We start from the raw sequence: 12,615 nt of genomic DNA, 5'->3' as shown, positions 1-12,615 counted from the left end.
GAGGACATTGCGGGAGATCACTACAGGTGTGTCAGATTTCAGTACTGATCACTTTGATACTTGCAGAGGTTGTGCGATGGGAAAATTTGCCAAATCCCCTTTTCCCAGCAGTAACAACAGAGCGATGGGGATACTTGATTTGATTCATTCCGATGTGAGCGGTCGGATGTCTCATGTTTCCTTGAGTGGATATGAGTACTATGTTTTATTCATCGATGATCACTTGAGGAGGACCTGGATTTATTTTTTGAAGACCAAGAGTGAGGTCTTCAAGTGGTTTCAGGAGTTCAGAGCTCTTGCGGAGACTCAGACAGGTCGAAAGATCAAGTCCTTGAGGTCGGAAAACGGAGGAGAGTACACCCTTGGAGAGTTTGTTGACTATTGTGCGGAGGCAGGCATTAGGAGGAAGTTCACTGTTCCTTACAACCCCCAGCAGAACGGGGTTGCGGAGAGGAAGAACAGATCCATCATAGGGGCTACCAAAGCCATGTTACATGATCAGGGGTTGCCATTGTTCTTGTGGGCAGAGACCTATAACACAGCTGTTTACTTGCAGAACATGAGTCCGCATCGTGCCTTGGGGCACATGACTCTGGAGGAGGTTTTCTCTAGGAAGAAGCCTGATATTGGTCATCTTCATATCTTTGGATCCATTACATACTCCTATATACCCAAGGAGAAGAGGACCAAACTAGAGCCCATCGCAGAGAAGGGTATCTTTGTGGGCTACAGTGAGACCTCAAAGGCCTTTAGGATTTACATTCCTGCACAGAGGAGAGTTGTTGTCAGACGGGATGTGAAGTTCGAGGAGGACAAGGCCTTTAGGAGGTCACGGGAGTTAGAGTATCTGGATCAGCCAGAACCTCAGTAGCAGTTGAGTCAGTCACAGGGATCCAGTGGGCAGGGATCAGGAGGATCGGAGGTACATCTATGAGGATGTCAGGTCCGTCAGTGAGCAGTGGCTCGCCGAGCCAGAGGGATGGTGCTCCGGGCAGCATGCAGAGCAGTTCACAGAGCAGTTCACTAGGGAGTCCATTGATGGACAGTTCACACGGTGCCTCAGCTTCTACAAGTTCAGGTGCAGGCAGGAGGATAGCATACAGAAAGTCAGGAGTTTAGGCTACTGATGGTGATGAGGAGGAGGAGCTTCGTTCTCCTATGGGAGAAGCATGCTCAGGGAAGAGAAAGCCCAAGTGGCTTCAGGACACCTTGAGAGATGCCACATTTGTTGCTGAGCTGAAGAGGCCGGTGAGAGAGAGTAGACCACCTGAGAGGTTTTGTAGCTATATGGCGATGGTTACCAACATCCTTGACTCTGAGCCTTCTAGCTATGAGGAGGCAGCTAGCCAGTAGGTTTGGAGAGAGGCCATGCAGGAGGAGTATTCTTCTATCATGAAGAATGATGTTTGGGAGGTGGTGCCGAGGCCTGAGGGAAAATCCGTGGTTTCTTCCAGATGGCTTTACAAGGTAAAGCATGCTGCAGATGGCAGCATTAAGAAATTCAAAGCGAGGTTTGTGGCTAGAGGGTTCTCCCAGGTAGAGGGAGTTGATTATGAGGAGACCTTCGCTCCCATGGCTTGATATACTTCGATCCACTCCATTATATCGATAGCAGCAGAGACGGGTTGGAAGATCCACAAGATGGATGTGAAGACCGCATTTCTCAATGGCTTCATACAGGAGGAGGTGTACATTGAGCAGCCACAGGGCTTTGAGGTGCATGGGAAGGAGTCCCATGTGTGCAGACTAAAGAAGGCCCTTTATGGCCTGAAGTAAGCTCCCAGAGCTTGGTACTCCAGGATAGATACATATTTGCAGGGGATGGGTTTCACAAAGAGTGAGGCAGATCCGAACCTTTACTTTATTGTGATTGGTGAGGAGCCTCTCATTCTGGTGTTGTATGTGGATGACTTGATCATTACAGGTGCAGAGAGACTCATAGACCACTGCAAGAGAGATCTTGCGACGGAGTTTGAGATGAAGGACATCGGCTTGATGCATTAATTTTTGGGTTTGGAGGTGTGGTAGGAGGAATCTATGCCCCTTGCAGAAAATCTCTGCTTGCGCAGGCGAATCTCACTCATGGCGACTTTGAAAAAGCAAATTGGATTTCAAATCGCAGATCACGTGATTGCCCACGCCCCCTCCTTGTGATTCGGTCCTCTGGACGGGTCTGTTCTTCCGCTATTTATTCGAGCGTTCTCCCCCCTCATTTTCATAGTGCACCTCTCCTCCGCTCTCATGCCCTTGCCTCCTACTTTGTGGATCAGATGAGCCCCGAATGTTCTCTCAGACTTCCCTTGGTCTGCTTCCCTCGCTCCGTTTCAGATTTTCGAGTTCCTTGTCCCTTTTTTCCTCCAGTTTCTCACTGCTGCGGATTTATTGTTACAGTTGTAGCGCCTGATCCTCAGGTTGTTTTCCCTCTCTGTGCTGTCCCCATCTATCTCATTTATCTCTCGGTTGTAAGAGTGTGCCTCATTCCCAAGCTGCTTCAAGCGAGAGTTGAAGCCTTCCTCATGGACAGAAGTGAAGACTGCTTACATTACAGGGACCTCCAAGCCGAGCTCGAGCAAGTCAGAGCTCATCAATGCCTGTTAGATGAAAAAATTGATGCTGCCACAAGGATACTAACAGCTAAATACGAAGACGATCTTAATCTGTTTCTTCATCGTGTTTCTTCTCTACAAGAGCAATTCAACGCCCTCTCCAACACCTGCGCTCATATTCAAGAGTCAGTTGAGATCCTCAGATTCATGGTGGACTAGATTAACAGCGCACATGGACCAAGCACCAGCTCCTCCAGCGCTAGACATGCAGCAGTAGACAGCCAGCCTGAGGCCTCCAACACCCGTCATATCAGCCATATCACCATTGACTAGATGTTCTGTAAAACCAGCTTGTTGTTGTCTCAGTTCATTAGAATCTATACCTGCTCTAGGAACTTGTATGTGAATAGAAAAGGCATTTATGTGTACTGTCACAGTGAAATACAGTCACAAGCTTCTACTGTGACTTCATATTTTTTAAAATCGGAGCTAAGTCTCCTCCATCCTTTTTTGAATATATAAAGCAATTGATTTCGTATAAAAAATAAAAAATAGAAAAAGGAAATTAAAAAATTAACTGAAAAATCAATTACAAAAATAGGTGGAGAGATTAGAAATGGAGAAAATACGTAATGGAAGCCACACTTGTTTGTAGGGCACCATTCCTTGTGGGCAATAGGTAGAATCGTCGCACTGCTATTGAACGTACCTCAAACCTTATGTTATAAGAAGAAACATAATGTAAGAAAGGAAAAAGGCTAAGTCCTTGTTGTGTGTCAAAAAAGGCTAAGCTGTTAATGAACACCATAAAGGAAATAGTTTATATGTAGCTAAAACCCCTTGCTACAAGAAGAAACAACCAGTAAGATAGGGGATACCCCTTGTCTAAGCCCTCGATATGGATGGATAATGTTAGAGGTTGATTCATTAATCAACACCATAAAGGAAATTGTCTGTATGGAGTTCATAAACCAAGAGATGAAATCTGAAATGAAGCCAAGAATGAGGTGAATATGTATCTAGTTTACCTTGTCATATGATCCCTGAGGCTCCATATAGTGTTTCTCATTTTTTCTGAATTTTGCAAAACCATGGAATATTTTTGTGTTCTTGTCCTTGCACTCCAAATATATAGCATATCTTTTGAGTCTCCATTCATTCTCTTTTTCCCTTATAATCTCATTTCTCCATTTTTCCAATTCGATTAGTTGTGCCTTAACATCATTCATTTCAAAATTTTCCCTTTCTATACTAGAGAACAATTGTAATTGATTCTCTATGGCTTTGAACTCCCTTGTAATTAGGGTATTGACTCCTTTTTATAATTTTTGACTTCCCTAGTTTTTTAGAGTTTTTTTTGTTTTTTAAATAAATTAATTTAAATATTATTTTTCAAAAACTAGTAATATTTGGTTTTAATAAATTAATTTAAATACTATTTTTCAAAAACTAACAGTTTAATATAGTCGTTACTTATTAATTCTTTAATAAATTAATAGAGTAATATCATTATTTAAATATTATTTTTCGAAAAATAGTAATATTAGTTTTAATAAATTAATTTAAATATTATTTTTCAAAAACTAGTCGTTTAATATAGTTGTTACCTATTGATATTTTTAATAAATTAATATCATTATTTAAATTTTTATTCTTAAAAAACTAATCGTTTAATATAGCCATTACTTAACAATAATTTCTTTTAATATATTAATATATTAATATCATAATTTAAATATTATTGTTCAAATATAGTTGTTACTTGAAATTATGTCTCTACATTGCTCTGTATTTAAGCCTTTTCCATGATCTACCTCTTCATCTAGTCTTGATGATGAACCACACTTGTTGGTTCGAAACGTGTCGGCTTAATTAATTATGGATCACAGAAGCCTGAATATAGAAAATAATAAAGTAATAAAACCTTTTTTTCAGCTCGTATTTTCAACTTATATCGCTAAGGTTTTACTCAAATTTCGAAGAAGAGTACTCGTTTGATGAAAAATTCAATTCCTCATCCAAGGAGTATGCATGTTGCATACTTTTGATGAAGTCTTCTATACGAAAAATGAGAAATACATGAAAAAGCGTGATTGCAATCACGTTTTTCGTGTATTTCTCATTTTTCGTGTAGCAGAGTCCATCAAAAGTATGCAACACGGGTATTCCTTGGATGAGGAATCAAATTCTGCATCCAACGAGCGTTGTTTCTCAAAATTTTAGTAAACCCATAGTGCGGAATTCTGGAACCTCTATTAGGTGTTTATTCTGCCTACTTATAAGGAGAGTGCGAACTTTGAAAATGCTATAAAATATCTCAGCCAAGGGTTAGTTTTCCCTCTAAAATTTGATGATGTAAATTAATATTATTATATTATTTCCACTTATTTTATAATTTCCTTAGGAGGCCCATTTTAGACATCAAAATTTCATGAATGATTTCACCGATATGTGATTAGTGATCCCGTACATCGAAGTTTTTGCACATCAGAGTTCCAAGGCATTAGAGAGTCAAGAGATCGACACATCACAATCAGTGATGAAATAAGTGACACCCTTTCAAAGTTTTAATTGCGATTAAATTCACTTAGATTTGAGCCTCTGGTTTTAAAGTGTCAGGAATGCATTGAAACATTTAGCAAAGGAAATTAGTTGCAAAACAAGAAGAGGGTTGACCTTTTCTCTCTCCTCGAGGCATCCATGTGGCTACACATCAATGGATCTGATACATGACACTTGGCAGCATTTGGTTGATAAGGGACATGGAGTAGCTGGGGTCAAGATGATGCGACGATATAAGGGACATGTCACATCTAAATTCGACATTTTGAGGGGCCAAAATAGGGTGACATATGTCACCACTCATAAGGTCACACATGGCAGTAGTGACATAACATATCGAAGATCAAAGATCGAAGGTTGTAGCTTGTGTGCATCAAAATAAAATCGCTGATTGAAAACCTTCGATTAAGGGGCTCCGCAATGGGAGTTGGCCTATGATCGTGAGGAGCATGAAAGGACCAAGGGTTAAGAAGAAAAGGTGATCGACGAGGTGAAATATGCGCCAAAGTTAAATCGCCGAATGGAATTCATTAATAGAGGATCTTCGATATAATGGTTGGCACTATCAAAAAGAGTTAAAGAACCAATGGTTGGGGCTCAACACATAGGGCTACCGGCGATCGGTGACTAGCGAAACCAGAATGTCGCAAACCCTATGTTAAAACCCAATTGGAAAACACCGGTAAGGGGGATCCAATTTTGTGCTAGCGCATGGTCTAGAACAACTTAAAGGACCATGGGAACCTAACCATTTACAAAGGAAAATAGTCCCCGTACAAGAGTCTAAAGGCCCTAACGACTTAGGGCTAAGCACCCAGTCATAGCCACCAACCATATGATGAATAGGTATTCAAAGCTATCAAAGAAAAATAGACCTAAAGGGATCGATGTTCATTCATAGAGCTTATTATGTGTAAATATTGCGATAGTTATATTCCCTCATATTACACTGTGGTTTTTTATGAGGCATGTTACGTTCTGATAACGTGGTACAGGGCTTTAAAGACATAATGGGTCGACAAACCAGGTATTTAATAAAGATATGGGGACTCAGAAAGACTTAATGGCTCATCATGGAGCTCCACTCAGTCATACAATGAAGTATTGTTAGGAGAATCTTCGATTCTGCTCTATGACAAGCCACCACAATTGATCGCGACCAACTCTAGAGAGTGGTGAAGTGAGGCAGTTAAGGTGAAAGTGATGAGAACCGAAAGAGCAACTAGATGGACACATTTTTGCAAAGACTTGGCTTGATCAAGGGCCTTCACAGGAATGAAAGAATGATATTTTGCTCAGTCATCTTTCAGTCTTACTTATTCCTGTTTATTTTGTAATTTATGTTTATTTTGAAGAGAGGAATCAAATCTTTGGCAATCATTTTAGGCAGCAGATTTATCGCACATTGAGAGAGCTAGTCTATCAGAACACTAACCCTTGGCTGAGATATTCTATCACTGATTCAAAGTTCGCACTCTCCTTATAAATAGGTAGAATAAACAGTTAATAGAGGTTCCAGAATTCTGCAACCGAGGGGTCCAAATTTTGTGATTCCACTTTGGTTCTAATTTCATGTTCATGAGGGACTCGAGTGATGTGTGGAGAAATGTAATGGGTTGTTATATTGGGCTCATTTTGAGAATTAATGAAACTCTTTGGTGATTCAAATCATGGATGTAAGAAGTATGTTTTCCCCTTTGTAAATCTCATTTCATGTATGTTTCTCTTCTACTGAAATTATGTAAGGAAGTTGTTGGTCTCATTCTCTCATGGTTATATGTATGCTGCTAAGCAGTAGTAGTACCTGTGTTATTTAAATATTTACTTATGTACCTTTAAGAGCAAAAGTTTACATATGTTGATCAGTGATAAGTGTAGCCATGATTATAGAACATGAAACCTTAATTCACACATTGCAATTCCTATCATTCCATCTCTTCTGCCTTCCATCCTTATGTCGGAACATTGCTGCTTAGGATTTTGCCTTGTTTACAACCCTATGCATCTATTTCCCTCTTTTCTCTCCTCCTCTTCACCATTACTACAATTTCAATATTAAGCTGCTCATTGTTGTATGTCGACCATCAGAACAAGACTTTCCTCCTTGATATCAGGTCGATTAACCCCCTGTATTTGGATCCATGTATCTGTTTGAGTTCACCTTGATGAAAGACTATTGAACCAAGTCTCATTTATTACCTTTTCAAACTACGTGACAATTGGAGTGCAACAGAAATCCCCATTGATAATCTTCTAAAACACTCCTCTCTTTAAGATGTCCTAGGCACTGGTCTACAATCAATCCAAAGGTTGTCTCTAGGAAGCTTTCTATATCTCCTCAAGCACTTATGCTATAAGTGCTAGAAAATTGACAATATTTTCTATGTCTGAGTTGTAGTTGTGATCAAGATGTGTCGAAGTGAGTGATTTATGTCCTATATATATGTAATTGATGTAATCAATGAAAAGCAATATGTAATTTTTGTTATGCAATCTCTCTAGCTCTCTATGTTTTCTAATATAATCATTATTATTATATTTTAGAATTTTAATATGTAATATTTTTCTATATACATATAGCAATGCATATAAAGTTATTATATAATTCGTTTTATTGAAGAATGAAATAATAAAAAGATACAGTAAAAATAAATTTTATGTGTGTTTGTTGAACATTCATGCAAATATTAATGGTGATTTAGAAAAATGAATGTGTAGTTTACTATATAATTTGTTTTTTTTTCTTGATGAATAAGATAATCACATATAAATTTTATGTGTGTTTGCTTAACATACATGCAAATAATAATATGGGTTTATAAAATTGAGTTGGTTTTAATTGATGTAGTTCGTAGATTTGAAATTTTTTAAGTTAAAATCTTGGGTATTTTTTGACTCTGAAGTTAATGTGAACACATTAAAGGGGATTTTCTCTCGATATTGGAGCTTGCAATTGGAGAACAATAAGGTAATTTTTTCCCAAACTAACATTTAGACATACAAGAAAAAAAATATCCAACAAAATAAGTTTTGAAAGCTAGGGATAACAATAAAAAATGCGTATAAATAGGCGACACGTGTTTTCAATGAAATAATTGACATATTTAAAGGTCTATCAAATGGTTTTGAGGAATTATTAAGCAAAATAAAGGACTACGCAAGACAAAGTTAGGAAGAAATGTTAAATCAACTGAAAACAAAGCTGATAATGAAAGGCCTTTAAATGACTTTTTTTTTTCATTTTAAATACCATTAACATTATAAGTTAAGGAATGAAGCTGTAAATATCAGAGGTATCATATTTTAAAACAAAGCGAGCTACGAAGTAGCAAGTCCCTGCCAGTGTACTTGAACTGAACAGTGTACTTGAAGTGAACTCTATGTATATGCCACATTGACATGATGACCAGTGTGCAGCATTCCCAGGAATATGTTAGTGAAGATGAGCACCATGATGACATGATGCCCAGTGTGGAGTGAACTCTACGTATATGCCACATTGACATAATGGCCAGTGTGTAGTGTTTCCAGGAATAGGTTAGTGAAGATGAGCACAAGTGAACTGCTTTCTTTGAAATCGCTGCCAAATAGTATGCCTTATTTGAATCCAATGCAAAGCTGATTATTTTCTTTGAATTCAAAGTTGTATTACGGGCATGCAGCTCTATCTATTGAGTTTACGTTTAATAAATTATTATTTATTTTTCCAAAAAGTAAAGGAACGCATGTAAAAATTTACATGTGCATACCGGACATGTGATTCGGTATTCCTGTTTTATTGCAACTCTGATACTTCATGTTCCAAGTTTAGACCCTCGAAGATGCAAACAAACAAAAAAAATTATTAAAATTTATATGTTCTCTTCTCATTTGATTTTCAATCCAGAAAGTTGCCCAACAAGAACGGAAGAAAGCGCGTTGCCGAGGTTGTACAACGTTCAGAGAGTGATTCATTTTGAAATATGAAAGGAGAAAAGCTTGAGGGAGGCATGGTAACGAAACGCTCATTTTAAACTTGGCAAAATTTCAACCAAGTTATAGACTCTGTTCCAAAAAGTAATGGAATCTGCACTTTCGAAATTTTGAAATGCTACTCCAAATTTTTTTCTCTAAATCTCTAATTTCACGAGGATGGAGTGGATTTTTGTTCCAAAATTTTGAACAACATTACCTGATCAGAAAAACAAGATTAACAAGATTCACCAGAAGTAGAGCAACTGAAATACCCCTTAGCTCCAACCTTGTCGGCACCCTAGACCCTAAAATATGATGTCGACTATATTGCTTTACCTCTGCATCATAAGACTTCAACCACCTATACCATCCTTTGCATAACATCTCAAGCAGGACTTAATAGTTGATTTAATAGTGGACCCAACAAATCAAACCAGAAAAGATAGGGGGAATGAGATTAAGATTGGTGAATTTCTCTTAAGCTAATAGATGTTATCATTGATATCGATATATGATTCCTACTTATAATGAAGTATTGTCTTATGAAATATTAACCTTAACTTATCAATGATGAACTAAGCTACCATAACAAAGAGATAATAACTATAATTCATTATCAACTATAAACCAGAGAAAGCTACAATCATCTAATTGTATTCATGGCATATAGTTATTACTTCGTATTTCCATTTTAATCCATCATGCTTGTTCATTGAGAAGGCATGTGTGATGTGACTCCTCCACACGCTTTTGGGCCTAAAAATACAATTATGCATTCCAATCAAATTAAACTGTGCAATTTTGTTGAAACTGTTGGTCAAATTGAGCTATCGAACAAAGATCAATTTCAGATACAAATCAAGTTGCTTGTTGTTTGTTTTGATGAAATTGTTGATCAAATTGAGATGCAAAGCAAAGACCTATCTTGATGTTTGTAAATACTTGTAAATACATAGAGAATAGGTGCTTTTGTAAAGCTTTGAGGACTTAAATCCATATATCACATTGACAATATGCAAGAAGATAAATCTGATTCTGATTCAAGATGAAAAAAAAACTAGCATTCATTTACATCACGTTTGGTACCCAAAACTTTATAGGCATAGGTAGAAGCCATGGGGCTTGTACAAATTTTGTATTTGGAATGCTGCAGCAGTAATACATCATTTTTATATTCCTGTTAAGTCACTCTGTCTATCAATCCGTAAATTATTTATTGCATGTTACTATAATTATGTGTCACTCATGTCTTTATAGCATGCAGTTAGTTGTAATCCATCTGTGAATAGAAACTGTTCGTTTTCACCGTGCCAGGATGACCGTCCAAAAATGTGAACAAAACTGGAACGTGAATCTGCGTTTTCGTCGTGCCAGGATGACCGCCCAAAAATATTTTTCCTTGCTCAATCGCAGAGGAGAGGTACATGTTATTAAAATTAACCTTGTATTACATTTACACTGAGCTCTTAAGACACCTGGCCAAAAATAAAAATTATAAATCTTAGTGAAATTAAACGATTTTAAAATCTTACAAACCAACAAATAAATATTGCAACACAGGGACACATTTACGCCAATAAATAAATTTTACAACACAGAAACACATTTTCATGAACTGCAAATGTCATTTAGAAATGTAGTTCGTCTTATTTTTACTCCTTGGAGAGTCGACCATTTGTTCTTTACTTTGGGTAGAGAGCATTTGTTCTTTGTTATGTTCAGCCATAACAAAGCCTAGAGAGCATTTGTTCTTTGTTCTACTCTGTCATAACAGACCCCATTTCAACTTCAGAGAAGACGACGGGCTCTAGAGCTTTGAAGAAGAGGAGAAACTGAATAGGCGTATGTCGACGACATTCATGGTGACCATCTCTAGAAACCCTTCAGGTGCGCGGTTGCATTTGGTGACAACAACCAAATTTCGTTCGCCATGCTCGTCCACATACTTGGACCCTTCGACTAAATCGCAGGTGTCAATCTAGCTTATTTGTATGGAGTTCATGTAGTTTAGGGTTTCTCTTATTAACTTACTAGATTTAGTATTTGTGAACCAGTTTATAAATCCTTTGTTTATAAATTGTTTTGAAAAAATGCTCAAGCCCTGCTAGGTTTATATGTTTATTAGTCGTTCAGAAAATTGGCTTTGGCCCTCGAATATTTTCAAAGAATTCTAATCCTAATTTCTATCATTACGAACATTTTTCTACGTTTATAAATTGTTTTGGAAGAATTTTCAAGCCATTCTCTATTTATAAATCAATCGTTTAAATTGCTATGTATCTACTAGCTAACAAATCATGATTTTTCATCTGATTTTTAATAACTAAGGACTAACAACTCATGATTTCTCATCTGGTTCTTATCAAAGAAGTACTTTAGCCTAGTTCTTACAAACAGAGAACATAAGTAGTATTTGGTTCTTACAAACAGAGAACATAAGGAAAAGAAATTTAGAAAGCAAGTATAGGCATACCAAGTAGGCCTTGTCCACTTCCAAACAAGAAATGGTGGAGAAGAGTTTAGTCCTGCCCAAAAGAAAAAGAAATTTGGAAAGCAGGTACAGGCATACCAAGCAATGCATACACAGGTAACAAATTTCACGCATGGTAAGCTATTGATAATGCATTCAATTGCAATACTGATTACTGATAATATCTAAAAAAAAATGCAAAATTAAGTACTGATTACTAATAATATCTAAAAAACACAAAAAATGTCTAACAAAGAATAATACGGTTTGTTTCACACAATGTGAACAACAGCTGGATGTGGGCATCACAACAACAAGATGCGGGCAGGGTTCAGTGAGTGATCAAACTCGGACCAATATCAGTTCAGTGAGTGATTGGACTAAGATCACTGAGATCACTTTAGTGAGTGATCTAGCTTCACTGAGTGACCGAGCAGGCTTCATTGTTCGAAAAAATTCCAATAATTCACAAAATTCCATTGAACCGATATAGAATTTTCTGACCCACTGAAATGATATAGATTTTTCTGAATTTTCTGAAGTGGTCAGGGAAACGTGTCAAGCGTAAAATAGAAGAGAAGATGCGTGGACGAGCCTTCAGAATATTATGGCCAGAGTCTGTAAATCCGCGTGTACAGAAAACTTTGGTTACAATTTTTTTTGGGTGTACATACGCCTCAGATCTCAACGCAATTCGATTGCAATAGTCCCTGTGAGCCCTTTGGGCAGGGACTGATAAGGTATTGAGGAAAGTATTAACACCTATATACCAAAATAAATGATTTATGTGAACATATATCGAAAGAAAATAAGAATCAATATATGTGCAAAGTACACTAATAGAATCAAAGTATATATATAGTAATTCATAACTATAACTCCAAAGCTAGCCGTCGTAAACTCAGTAAAAGTATTTAAATTAAAAATTAAAATAAAAAAATTGTTATTAATAAATATAAATCAAAGTACCACATTTAACACAATGATATTAGATAATTTCGACAGATGGTAACCATGCCTACATACTTTCACAGGTACACCACAGGGGTTTATGCTCGGACCACTTGTCCACAATGATGATCC

Source organism: Pinus tabuliformis, chromosome 3_1, assembly GCF_031772625.1.
Source record: "Pinus tabuliformis cultivar Carrire ecotype Pingquan chromosome 3_1, CPIR1, whole genome shotgun sequence".
NCBI lineage: Eukaryota > Viridiplantae > Streptophyta > Pinopsida > Pinales > Pinaceae > Pinus > Pinus tabuliformis.
Note: the sequence above shows the minus strand (reverse complement) of the source record.